Source organism: Cavia porcellus, unplaced genomic scaffold, assembly GCF_034190915.1.
Source record: "Cavia porcellus strain 051 isolate PalLab524CR breed Dunkin Hartley unplaced genomic scaffold, mCavPor4.1 scaffold_1, whole genome shotgun sequence".
In the NCBI taxonomy this organism is placed as follows: domain Eukaryota; kingdom Metazoa; phylum Chordata; class Mammalia; order Rodentia; family Caviidae; genus Cavia; species Cavia porcellus.
The window spans coordinates 167069126-167083945 of record NW_026947484.1 but is presented as its reverse complement, the minus strand read 5'-3'; positions in this window follow the sequence as shown (position 1 = coordinate 167083945).

Sequence of the window (14820 nt, the reverse complement as noted above, 5' to 3'; positions counted from 1 at the left end):
ATTCAAGAAATGCAAATTACATTATTGAGATTCCATCCAGAAAGAATGGCTATCATCAAAAAATCATCCAATAAGAAATGCTGCTGGAGCTATGGGAACAAAGGAACACTTCTCCACTGTTGGTGGGAGTGTAGACTTGTGCAACCACTGTAGAGATCAGTGTGAAAACTGCTCAAAAAACTAGGATTAGAGATCCTATTCAGCCCAGCTATTTCTCTTCTGGATGTTTTTCCAGAATAATTGAAAATATCATACCACAGTGATATATGTGCACCTATCCTTGTAACAGCTAAATCTTGGAAACAACCCAAATGCTCGTTAACTGAAGAATGGACAAAAAATGTGGTATTTTTATGGAGTACCACTCAGCTATAAAAAAGGATAAACTCGAGTCATTTATAGGTAAATGGATGCAACTAGAGACCATAATTATAAGTGAAATAAATCATTCTTGCATGTGTAAATTTTGTATTGTATCCTTAGTGTAAGAAACTTAAAGAGTAAATAAGATCCAAAAGGTACAATAGATATTGTGAAAGGAGAAGAAACTCTTCAAAAGGAAAGAACAACTGGGATGAGAAAAAGGAGAAAAGAAGTGAATATATGAATATAGTTAAGATAATTGTTCTACTCATTCTATTAGTTCATCAAAAGGAACAGTTAGTGCTTATATTGTTTGATCAATTTTGCATACCAGATATATGGTAATCTGAGCAACTATTTTGAAGGCAACAATATGCAGGACAATAACTTTGTTAATTTCCTATCATCTTGTTTTGAAGTTCTATAGTGTTTTTATTCTCTTTAACATAAAAAGAACATTTCAGTAACCTAAAAGTTATAAAGACTCACTTCATAAATGTAGAAGCAATTGCAACGGTAGATTTTGAAATGATAGCACTATAATTAATCTCCAGGGAACTCTGGCTTAACTGTATATAATCCACGAAAAAAAAAAACACAAAGAAACTAAGCACAAAATGCACACCTATAATCCCAGCTATTCAGGAGTTTAAAGCATGTGGATTACAACTTCTAGCCTACCTTGGCTAGAAGATCTTACCTCATAAAAGAGTGAGATCTTACCTCCCTCTTCCCCTCACAAAATAAAGCTGGAGATACAGCTCAACATAGAGCATGGGTTTGAGTCCTCGTATCATAAATAAATAAATAACAGTAAATGCCAAAAAAGCTTATTTTCTGAGTTTATACTATTTATGAACAGAAATTTGAATAATCGCTTAGCAAATTTGCCTAAACGGCAGTCCCTTTAGCCACCCATCAAATCAAAATCCTTCTATGACTCTTCCTCAGAAATGAGACGCCATTTGGTGTATTCAGGAGAAAGTTATTTTCAAATTAACACGATCTGTTGATTTTCACTCATCTCAACTAAAATTCATTGTAAAATGATGATTTGCTTTACTTACATTTGTTCCTGGCCCCAACTTCTCTCCAGGAAGATTAGAAAACAAAGTATTCTAAACAGACCGATGGCTGGAGTTGGATTTTATAAAACCATGAATACAACCTTCTTGATGCTACTTTTCTTTTAAGTAAGCTAAGCGTCCAGAATTTGGATAAATTAGTTCTCTGGTTAATTATTAATATCAGAGAAAGAGATCTCTAAGAAAATGAAAATCAGGTTAACACACCCTTTCATATTCAGGGATAAAGATAGAGAGTATTTTACAGGAATTTACACCCAGGGGTCTTACTTGTATGAATATAAATAAAAAGATTCTAATGGGACTCTAAGATAATGAAGAAACCATGAAGTCCTGTTCCCTTTGGCCCTCATCAGACCAAAGCAGTTGCTCTGACTTTGTATCTGGTAGGTCTCAATTGTTTCTGATATAGAGGAAGACCTACCTGGGGTCAGTTTCAAATTGAGATGATTTTAGAGGGGCCTGAATTAGACAAGGCTCACGAGATGGTCTTCTCTAGGTAAGATTTAGGTATTAATATCCTGGTACTGGAAATGGTCTAAGGATAATCTAGTTCTGCAAAGGGGGTCCAGGAATTGGCTCTTTGGTCTCCCCAGTCTAGAAAGGAATCTGAAAATAGGTGGAGAACATATTGTGATTGACAGTGAGAAGGCCATGCTGAGGATACCAGACTCGTAAGTAACCAAAAATTTCAGTAAGGAATGTATCTACTTCAATTTCTATTAATTCATATATCCCTCATTCAAAATTTCCATTTATTCTGACACGAAATTTTACATAAATGTCTTAGTTACTTTTTACTCATCACTGAGACAAAATACCTGAAGCCCAAAGTTGGAAAAGGAAAGGTTTATTTTTTATAGTTTTTGGAGGTTTTAGTCCATACTCAGTTGACTCTAAGGCAGGGTGGCATGGCTGGGCCGCAGTTCATGGTGACTGCAAACAACAAGGAGAAAACAGGCAAAAGAGAGTGAGATACACCTTTTTTCTGCCATTACATTACATCCTGGCTCCATCCCTAGGCCAATGTGGCACTCACACCCCCAATCCAAGCGCTGGACAATGAACCAATCACAAAGGCATAATGCAAATGCATGAGGCCTGGGGGCCACTGACATAAACCATGACAATAAAATATTGTACTTTTCAGGAAGATTTTAATAATTTTGACATAAGAGCTCAAAAAAGTTCTTACAGCAATTGAATCTTGCAACTCATTTACAAATAAATAAAATTTTATTGCTAAGGTATTGAATTTATCTTTATGATTTATGCATTCATTAAAATTTTTATTTACATGTTTTACTCTTTTCTACCTTATGTAATATGAAATACATTTGAAATAAAACAGATATCTTTCAACATATTTGTATAAATTAGATATTTATGATCACATTGGCATTTCTTGTTTTGAATTAGGAAAGTTCTATTACCAACATTTTAATATTTAATTTATTAAAAAACAGTAGAAAGGAAAATTTTATATACAAACTTCAAGAAACATGTCTCTTAGATTTGTCATTGAGATGTCAAAAGTCTGTCACTATTGTCTGACCAGCTCAGCCATTTATTTCTTTTTTTTAACATGTGTAGAATTTTTTTATTTTAATTAAAAAATAAAAAATAAAATAAAAAAGGAGATTGAGATAAAAGAGGACATAACAATATAACACAGGTCAGAACAGAACAATTTAAGCAACAAAGTGTTTCGTCACTAGATAACCCAACATAACAGTAGTTACCATACTGTCTCTTTCCTTGAAATATTTGAGTATAACTTCGTATACTATAGCATCAAACATATCAAGACTGTAAAACCATTCAAGAGAATGAAAGTATTACAGGGTATTTAGAACCAACTAACAGAAAATGAACAAGGTTTCAATATTATCTCCTTGTCTATAAAAAGTTTTGTTTATACTATGACATCTAATAAAATCCAATAAGAAACAACATGATAAAACTAATGGAGACAGAAGAACAAAAGCTTGATGGGACTTCAAAACAAGATGATATTAAATCAGCACTAGCTATTATGATGTCTTGTTTTCTTCAAAATAGCTGTTCATATCATCACAGACAATAAAATCAAACACCCCAGAATAAAACCATTCCAATTAATGAATGAAAACATTATAAGGCTTCAAAGCAATGTAATGGGGAAGTATGACTACCACATACTTTTATGTATTCTTATCATTTCTTACACTAGGGAAACTATTTGGTTATTTATACATATGAGTTTGATTTATTTCACTTATGAGTATGGTCTCAAGCTGCACCCACTTATTTATAAATATCTCAATGTGATCATTCTTTATAGCTGAGTAGTACTCCATTGTATAAAAATACCACAACTTTTTTATCCATTCCTCAGTTGATGAACACTTAGGTTGTTTCCAAAATCTGGCTATTACAAATTGTGCTGTTATAAACATGGGTGTACATATATCACTGTGGTATGATGCTTTCAGTTCTTCTGGGAATATGCCTAGAAGTGAAATAGCTGGAACAAATGGGACTTCCAATCCCAGCTTTTTGAGAAATCTCCAAACTGACCTCCACAATGGTTGTACTAGTCTACACTCCCACCAACAGTGCAGGAGAGTTCCTTTTTCCCCACAGCCTCTCCAGCATTTGTTGTTGTTGGTTTTCTTGATTCTGGCCATTCTTTCAGGAGTGAGATGGAATCTCAGTGTGGTTTTAATTTACATTTCTTTAATGAGTAATGATGATGAAAATTTTTTCATGTATTTATTTGCCATTTGTATTTCTTCATCTGAGAATTGTATATTCATCTCAGATGCCCATTTTTGGATTGGATCTTTGAATTTTGGGGGTCTGATTTTTTTTAATTCTTTATATGTTTTAGGCAGAAGTCCTTTGTCTGAGGAACAGTTCACTAAGATTTTTTTCCAGTTTGTGGGTTTTCTTTTCACTATGCTGGAGATTTCTTAAACTTTTTAATAAGAGGTGATCCCAGTTATTGACTCTGGGAAGTATTTCCCGTGCGTTTTGATTCCTGTTCATGAATTCTCTACCTACCCCTATGTCTTCAAGGTTTTTACTCAATTTGTCTTCCAATAGATTTAGAGTTTCTATTTTAATATTCAGATCTTTGATCTATTTAGATTTTAATTTAGTACATGGTGATAGGCATGGGTCTAGTTTTAGTTTTCAGCATATGGAGAACCAGTTTTTCCAGCACTACTTATTAAAGAGACTGTCCTTCCAGTGAATATGTTTGGCCCCTTTATCAAAGATAAGATGGTTGAGTGTGTTCATAGTTGTGGTTATATCTTCTAATCTATTCCATTGATCTTTAGCTCTGTTTTTATTCCAGTACCATGTTGATTTTACTACAGTTGCTTTGTAGTATAACTTAAAGTCAGGGATTGTGATGTCTCCTGCCTTGCCTTTGCTGCTTAGAACTGTCTTTGCTTTTCTAGGTCTCTTCTCACTCCAGATGAATTTTAGGAGTGATTTCTGTAGATCTCTGAGGTATGTTGATTGTATTTTTATTGGGATTGTATTGGATCTGTATAACAGTTTTAGGAGAATGTGAGCCATTTATTTCAAAGGGAATTCTGTAAAATGATTAAACTGGATTACAAAAGATGGGTCAAGTTAAAACAAATAGTTCTTTTGCCCTCATTTTTGGGGAAAAATTTTTTATTAAAGACCAAGAAAATCCAACCAACATAGGTAGTATTTTTATTTAAGGTGCAAAGAATGTGGTTTTCTTTTGTTTTTTCTTTGCTTGTGCTGTAAATACTAACAAATAATATTTTCAAACTATAGAAAACCTTTTAAGACTAATAGGTCTCAAAGATTATCAATAGAAGGAACATTCAACAACTGGTAGATTTTCAACTGTGCTTAATTAAAAATTGTCAAATTGTCTCTAAATATGACTCAAGACAGATTTTTCTTTATATGTTTAAATGTGACATTTGAGTGGGCCTTTGTTTTTGTCTTTGTGTAAATACTGCATTTCTTAAAAAGAAGCAGCTCAGATCAGACAGGAACTTTCACTGACACTTAGCTATTGTTAGTTTGAACCTTAATTATCCCCCAAAGATCTTGTGTTGACCCCCAATTTAGCAAGGTGCAGAGGTCAGGTCTTTGGGGGCTGATGGGATCACGAGGGTTTTGTCTCCATGAATACATTAATCCACTTCTGAATTCATAGCTTTTGGGCTGTGATGTAAAACTGAGGATGTGGGGTCTAGCTGAAGGATGTATGTCACTGGGTTGTGCCCTTGAAGGGTAGGTTTCCTTTCCCTCTCTCTTCGTCCTTCCCTCTTTCTTTGCTTCCTGGCTGTCACGAGGCAAAAGGCTTTCTTCACCTATGCATTTCCTCCAAGATATTTTTCCTCTCCACAGTCCTTAAAGCAAGCAAACCAAGCAATCAGACCCTGAAACTTCTGAAACTGAGTAAAAAATAAACTTCTCTTCCTGAGTTATTTTTCTCAGTTAAATAATTTTTGTCATAGCAACAGAAAATCTAACACAGCCTCCTACTAATGCTTTGTGGATTCTGTCCTCAAAATGAAGCCCAAGTGACTTAATCTTTTTCTCAAGGCCCCTCCTGATCTGAATCCTGTTTGTTGATTCCACATCCATTTTCCCATTCTTCAGTCCAGCCAGCTGGATTGCTTATGGTTATTCCCTGACATGAAGGTGCTCCTGGAAGGATAATAATTTTGCATCTGTCAAATGAATATTTTAAAATAGTTATTTTATACTAGCCAAAAAAAGCCTACAAACCAATTTTCTATGAATACAGACTACAAACTATTTTCACGCATAAAGTATATTGAGCATAATTTTAAAGGACGAGAAGTGTCCTTTGTAGGGAAGTGTGAGGAACAACCTTTACACTGTTGATAATGAGCAATGAACAGATCAGGAAGAGGACTGGAAGCAGGTCCTCCAATGACTAGAGAGCCCTTTGATTTTTGTTTTGGTTTGTTTTTAGTTGTCTCAGCTTCAGCCTTCATGTACAGGGCCAGTTTTACCTCTGTTCAATGCTTGCATTGGCTTTCCTCTGGCATTTGTCTCTGCAAGCACTTAGTCTCTTCTTGTGCTTGTGGCTTTTGGGTTTTTATCTTTTCCACCCATGTACATAGGGCTTCAGTTCATTCTTAGCCCTATGACGCTGCAACTCAATTATCTCCAACCATAAGCCTACCATGTGGATCTCCTCTTTGATATGCAGCCTTTGTGTTTGATCGTCTCTACCTGTTGGGTCTTGGCTTAGACCTCTGTCTCTAGCAGATGCTGAAGCTCTTTCTAGATTCTGTGTTTTTGCATGTCTACTGTTGTGTTTTCTGCCATAGCACCTTCTTTTGTATGTGTCGTTGCAGTTTTTGTGTTTCCGGCTCCACTTGTACTTTGGCCTGGGCATGTGTCTCTGTCAACTGTTTTAGTTGCTTTGTCTCTATCCCTGCCAGCAAGACTGTATTGTCTTATGCTTGGCATGTTCTTAAGCCTTCGCAGTCACTTGCTGAGGTGTCTCCATCTCACCACATAGCCACTCCAGCTTGCTCACATGTTTTTTCTCCATCTGTAGTCACTTCTGGCCAGGCTACTGGGCCAACTGTAGCTGTTGAGCTGACTGTTGTAAATTTGTTTGCTCTCCCAGGCTCTGGACCTCTTTCACTTTAGCCTTGAGTTGTTTGGCTTCCTCTAGCATAGCCTGGCACTGCCTTGCAGTCTCCTCCTCAGTTGTCAGGCTCTTTTGTATATGTTCTTCAGCCGCATGGCACCACTGTTTATTTCTCTGCTGTCAACTGCTGTTTATTTCTCACTGTCAAGCAGCCTCTAGTTTCACTGCACAATGTGTTCTTAGCATTTGTAGATGTGTCCCAACTCGAGATCTAGCTCTATCTTGGCAGCGATTGCTTTCTCAAAGCTCACATTCAGGGAAAGGATCTTTTTTTTATTTGTTGCTGTTACCACAGCATGTTCTCCATTAGCTCCCATTGTTGTTAAATCTCATTCTTTGATATCTTGCAGAGCTGAGAAAGGTGCTCCTCAGTGTCAGCCTTGTGCTGTGTTGTCTTAGGTCCCTTTTTAGCAGGAGAACCAAACAGTTTGGAAGATACAGAAACTTATTTTAGACCTCTTTTTTTTTCTTAAAATATACCTCTCATACCAGAAAAATGGTCTCTTTTGGGGCCCCCATGGCTCTAACAATAGTCACATGATTTTTTGATAATGACCCTATAGGCTGTGTTATTAACAAGTGTTCATTTTTATCATCTACCAAAAAGGCCATCAATTGGCCCTGTATTCTCATTATGACCATGGGCTTGTGAGTACCTATAGAGACAAAACCCAATCCAGCCTAGTCTTGGAAACTTTTAGTGTCTATCAGTTCAGTGAATCCAGCATCTGGCTTTTCTTTCCTGGAGGCAATACTTTTTGCAGGCAGCCTCCTAGTTCTGGAATTTTTATCATCTTTGTTAATTATCTGTGCAGTGTCCAAGTTTTTTTACATTATGCACATTGATCTCAGTCTCTTAGCTATGGCCAACCAGAAGATCCCAGCTCAGTTCTGCTCTTGTTTTGACAGTGTCCACTTGGGTCTGCAGGCAAAAGAGACAGCAAGTCTATCCTGTCCTTTTCCTTTATATCAGAATGCTGTGGGACTTAAGAGACAGGCAAGAACAAATGGAAAATAGGAGGATCGTATTTTTAGATATACATTGGCTCAGTAAATAAATTCAAAATGACTGATCAAAGGACAAAAGGCAAGTTCCACCTTTTATACATTTGGTCAATGGAGGTGGTCTTTGGCATGGAATTTGTGGGCGTTTGTCAAGCTGTGACAGTTTTGTAGCTTGGTGACCCTGGTCAAACAAGGATGTTATGGGAACAGAAGGTTATAAAATTCCGGTAGCATGGCAGAGATGAATCAATGCATGCCAGTTGTAACCATTAATGTAGAAGGCCTCAATTCACCAATAAAAAGAAATACAGGTAAGAGTGGGTCAATAAACAAGATTCATGGATAACTACGTAAAAGAAATACATTTAACTCAAAAGGAAATTCATAGTCTGAAAATCAAAGAAGAGAAAATAATTATTCCATATGACAAGAGATGAGAAAAAAGCAAAGGTAACTTACTCATCAACCACAGAATGGATAAGACAGATACAGTATTTTCAAACGATGGAAAACTACCCATTTATTAAGAAGGATAGTCTCAAAGCTCTTATAGGTAAATGGATACAACTGGAGATCATGATCATGGGTTTAGACTCATATAAGTGAACACTGAGTTATCCTCCTCACATAAAAAACTAAAGGAGTTAATGGGATCCAAAAAGCACAGTATATGTAATGAAAGTGACAGGGAGAAAATGCCTAAAAAAGGGAAAGTGGTAGCCACTGCTAATTTCTTATTATCTTGTTTTGAATTCTTGTATTGTTTTCATAATTTTGTTAGGTTTGGTTTTATTTTGTTGTGTTACATGTTACTGTGTCTGATAGTATGGGCAGCTATTTTGAGGATAATGGGATGTATTATGGTAACCATTGTTGATTTCCTATGATCTTGCTATAAAGTCTTATAATGCTTTCATTCTTTTGTTTTGATTGGTTTTATCCTGTTTTGTTTGATTTTATTATGTGTGATAGTATGGACAGCTATTTTGAAGAAAACAAGAAACATTATAGTAGCCATTGTTCATTTTATATTATCTTGTTTTGAAGTCCTGTAATGTTCTCATTCTTTTTTTTTTTTTTTTGGTACCAGGGATCAAACTCATGACCTTGCGCTTGCCAGGCAAGCACTTACACCACTAAGCTAAATCTCCAACCCCTCATTCTTTTGTTCGGATTGATTTTATTCTATTTTGTTTTGTTTGATTTTATTATTTATGAAGATATGGACAACAATTTGAAGAAAAAGAGACATTATGGTAGCCATTGTTGATTTCCTGTTATCCTGTTTTGAAGTCCTGTAACACTTCCATTCTTTTTTTTTTATTGGTTTTGTTCTGTTTTGTTTTGTTTTTTGGTTTGATTTTATTGTGTGTGATTGTATGAACAGCTATTTTGAAGAAAATGAGAGACACTATGGTACCCATTGCTGATTTTCTGTTGTCTTGTTTTGAAGTCCTGTATCATTGCATTGTACTGTTCTGATTTGCTTTATTCTGTTTCATTTCATTTTATTCTCTTTAAAATAATAATAGAATAGGAAAGGATTTCAGAGTGAGGAGTAGAGAAAAGGTAGAAAACATTGAAAATGTTGATAGAATACATGCTTTACAAAAAGTCAGTATAAGAGGAGAAATTTCCTTCTCTCCTTTTTTCTCTGATGGTTTTATAGCATCGTTTAAACTATTCTCTCTGTGACCCTATAATGAACAAACTCAGTCCATTAACCTACTCTTAGCCTCCCTGGACACTCCTTTTTCAGACTATCTTACTTCTTGTTCAAAATGAAGTTCACTCATCTAACAGTTGTTATTGATCCAGGAAGTGACAAGTGGTTGCTTGCTTTCTGTGGGTTGGCATTCTGTAGACTACAATTCTTCTCTGGATGGGGAAAAGCAAATTGTTGGGAAGGAAAATACATATAGTCAACATACAGAAGTTTTGTCCATATTTTTGTAAAAGTTGATATCATGCTTGTGCAATTAAAAAAAATAAATACAAGATAAGACTATTTAAGTCACGTGGGTGAAGAAAGTATTATAGAAGAGCTGGAAAGATAGAATGAACGTGGGCCTGAAAGTAAAACTAAGTGGATCTAATAAACTACTCACATATTTTATTTGCTAGAAATAATTTTTAAAACTTTTAAATCTGATTTTTTATTAATTAGAATTAACTTCCACTGTAGATAACTGAGGCCGGGATACAAAAGGAAGTTGGGGGATCAGGGATTTAGCTCAGCAGCATAAGCACCTGCCTTGCAAGCAGGCAGTAGAGAGTTCGATCGCTGGTACTGATTTTTAAAAAAGGAAGTTGGGCAGATAGGGCACAGATCCTCAATAGTTAACTTGAATAAACTAAAAATCAGGGCTTAAGTGACTGGAAATACAAAAGGCCACATAACTAAATTCAGTAAACTGACTGTCAGGGTCTAACGGAATACAAAGGATGAAGAACAGGTCCCTAAACAAATGGGAAGAAGCCTGGAGGAACTGAAATGCTAACAAGTCAATGGGGACATTCTAGACATCAAACACCTGCCAATAACTAGTAACATCCCTGCAGTCTGTCCTGTTCGTCTGTACCAAAAACTGTAAAATCCCGTGACTTAACCATCCGCAGTGTCTGCCTTTCGGAATTCTTTCCTGACAGTGGGGGGCTTTTCTTTTCATTCTGCCTCATAAACATACATCCAATCATTCTCTATTGTTTGTTGTTTTGCCATCTTCAGTCTTAGTCACCCCAGAATAAGGACCTGGAGCAGGAGGGAGCTGTTTAATTATATAAACTTTTTTTCTCTCATGTAAATGAAATTCAGGAGTGGATGATCAAGAACTCCAAATATCACCGGGCTTCAAATACATCCAGGAAAGAAATATCATCTCTTTTTCCACTATCCTCATACTTTCTAGTTCAAGATGGCTATTGGAGCACCAATGATTGTTTCTGAGTTGAGAGCTAAAAACAAAACAAAACAAGAAAGTTACCTGTCTGTTGAATTAACTGTCACTGAGTAGCATTACTGTAAGGTGTGTAATTTAGATTTCCTAGTGGGAATTCGGTCTTAACTATACTTAAATTCAAGGGAAAGTGGGCAATGTGCGGTTTTGACACTAAGAAGGAAAGAAAAAAATGAATGCTAAATTAGCAGTCCATGGCACAAGTTTTTCACTTGATAGTCATAAATATTGAGAATCGAATGGTTTGAAACATCATATTGAACTCTAAGAGAACTACTGGATTGTTTTTCTGGGGGAACAAAATATTCTGTTTTACTAGAAGACTTCTAAAATTCAAAAAAATATGGAAATACTTTATTACTTCTAAATTTTATTTCATCGTATTTTTTAAAAATCTGTTTGTCTAGTATAGATTCAATCAAACCCTTCCTTTGATCATCAGTGGCCAGACATAAGCAGGCCACGAGCAGATAGGCAATTGAAAGGCAAGTACGGCTGAGATGAGATTCTCTTTAAATTAGGATTTTAATTTCTAATTCTGGCTAAGCCATTTCTCCAACTCTACAGGTAACTATTTCATGGAAATAAAAACCATCATTCTCCCCCTTAGACCAGGCTCAAAGAGGATGTCATCAGTAAAACTAGAATTTCGACACATCTCTCTCTCGTTTTGACTAGAGCCCACAGCCTGGCTAAATATATACATACTTATTTCCTGGTTTTTGTTCAGTTCCTCCTATAAGGCATTTCTGTGTGTTCCAAAAGGCAGGTTTGAAATTTGGCCAAATTTCATATAAACTCATTTTTGTCTTTTTGTTATTTTTTTCTCTTCCTCTGCAGGATGGGCTATGAGTGAATGAAGTCAGTCAGCACCTAGATTCAGGTCTCTGGCTGGAGGCCACAGAGACCAACAAAGGTCAGGGGGCCAGGCCACGTTTGGTCAAGCAGAATTTGCTAGTACAAATGGTCTTTTGCAGCAAAAGTTAAGTTTATATATTGATAACAATGTTTAGGGGTTGTGTCTATACTTGGGAATTATTCTGAGGCTCTTTTTTATTCAGTTGTTTCTTACCCCATTAAACAATTACTCTCCAACATCTTTTCTCCCACTAATCTAGCAACCATCAACCTGCTTTTTGTTTCTCCCACTGTTATAAGCAACTAAGTTAGATAAAATATTATAGGTAGTCAGATAGGACTGGCATGGTAATGAGCCAGTGCAGAATATAAGATATTTTGCGACTGTGGGGGAGACAGGCTTCTAGGCTGTGGGCCAGACCTTAAGACAAAAGACGAAAAAATGCACCTACATACTTCCTAAGGATAAATATCAGGGATTGATATTCTTTTTTTGGCTTTTTGAGACAGGGTCTTGCTATGCATTCGACTGGCCTTGACCTTACTTTGTAACCCAGGCTGGTCTAGAAGTTGCAAGGATTATCCTGCTTCAGTCTTCCAAATGCTGGGATTACAAGGCATGCACTTCCACACCTGGCAGGGATTGATATTCTAAATAGGTATGGTTCACCTTGAGGAAGCCAGAAAAAACCACTAACCCAACCCTTACAGGAAAAGCCCCTGTTCTGCTTTATGCCCTCTTGCTATGTGGCTTGCTTCTTCATTTAATCCCAATTTAATCAATTTTACCTAAGCAATTATACTTGTAATCTTATTAGTTGATCATAGTATTGTCCCACCTCACATTTACCCTGTGATTTCCCATTTTTTCCCACCTTGGACCCCCCCCCCCCCTTCATGGATTTGCTCTATAAAAATCCTTTAAAAAGGCAGGGTCCTCGGCAACCCACTCAGTATACCTTCTATCTCTCTCCTGGACAGAAGCTTTCTTTCCCCTAATAAATATATTTATTTATTAGCCTCTTGTTCCTAAAATTCATTCTTTGATTTTAGAGAACCAGAGCTTGTATCAGACATCTAGAAAGTTGGGAGTTTCTTTCCCCTGTATCACCACCTTGTGGGTGAAATATTAGTGCAAATAAAGTTATCTTAATTGTTTCTCAACCACAGCACTATTGACATTTTGGGTGAAGTGATTCTTTGTTCTGCACAGTTACTTTGTGTATTGTGTGTTTTTCGAACTTATTATTAAGGCTGATAACTGACAATAATTGGACAACAGGCTTAATCTGCATACCACTGCAGACTTTAAGGAGCACAGTAATGAGGGTACACAAGAAATCCAAGTTTCTGTTGGAAAAGAAAAAAGGAAGTGATGAGTGCCAGGGCAAATTAATAGAATGGAATCTCAGCAGTGTACACATTCTATACTAATATGTGTCATCCAAACTTCAATTAAAAATGAATACAATCTTTTTTTAATGTTAAGTGGTGTTTTTCAGGGAATCTGACTATTTATAATAAGATCCCTTTTCCAGTTTTAGCTTCTCCTTTCCAGATTTCTGAGCCAGCCATGGTGAACTCTTTAATATTTAGATACAACTACTTTATTTCATTCACAACTAATTAACATTCAGGTCATTGTTGAATTTTTTTTTTTCTATCCCCTTGCTGTGGTTTGTACTAGTTGTTTTCTTTGCCAACCAAATTCTTCCACATTTCCCTATTTTTTTATTATGTTATTTAAGGTCTTTTAAAAGTCTATAACATTTCACTTCTTGGAAACCTTGCCTAATAATAACGAAAACACATAGAAAACTTACCATGGGCTAGGCACTGTTCTTTCAAGTGTATTAACTCAGCCCTGTGAATTGGTGCCATGCACACGCACTGGAGGCAAAGTAAAATGCCAGCCTTTTCCTGTGAGTCAGTGCCACTTGCGGACTGCAGGGTAAGAGAAGCCACTGAGAAGGAAGCCCTCCTTGTGAATCAACGCCATGTGTGGGCCACTGGGGAATAGCCAGATGCCAACCCCTTCCAGCACATGGACAGAGAAACAAAAAGAGCCAACCCTCACTGTGACCACTGTAACCACTGTAACCAACCAGTTGATCTGGTAAACAGAGGCTGTGATGATGGCTGTTGAGGTAAAATACAGTTTAATACTTATAGTGTTTAGTGTTTCACTGACTTTGCAGGTCCAAACCCGGTAGTCTGATCATCTATTCAGAGGATAACAATATGCAATGAAGCATCTATGAGGATCTCTTTCTGAAGGTGCTAGTCATTGGTAACTCCCTATTATCTTGTTTTGAAATATCATTTTCATTGTTTTGATGGGTTGGCTTTTGTTTTATTTTATTGTATTTGATGGCATTGACAGCTATGTCAAAGGTAACAGAACATATTATGGTAGCCATCTTGGACTTAATATTATTTTGTTTTGAAATCCTTTATTGCATTCATTGTTCTGTCTTCATTGGTTCTACTCTGTTCTGTTTTGATTTTTACTATGTCTGAAGGTATCTGCAGCTATTTTGATGACAACAAGAGGTATTTTGGTAATCATTGTTGGTTTCTAATAGTTTCGAAGTCCTGTGTCTCTTACACTGGTTTTCTACTGTTTTTATTCTCTTTTAAAAAAATGCATTAACTCATAAATATCAGGAAAACTGCAGAAAGTAGATGACTACCCCATATCACAAAAAATAGAAACTGAGGCAAGACAGAGGAATTTCTAAAATGATGCCATAAAAAAGTGGACCATGAACTATGAATTTCCTGTAGCCAACAATAGGAATGTAATGGCAGTCAATGACTTCGAGGTAATGTTAAGAAAAAGGCAACGGACGGCACTAGGGAAAGCAAGAAATGCGCTGGG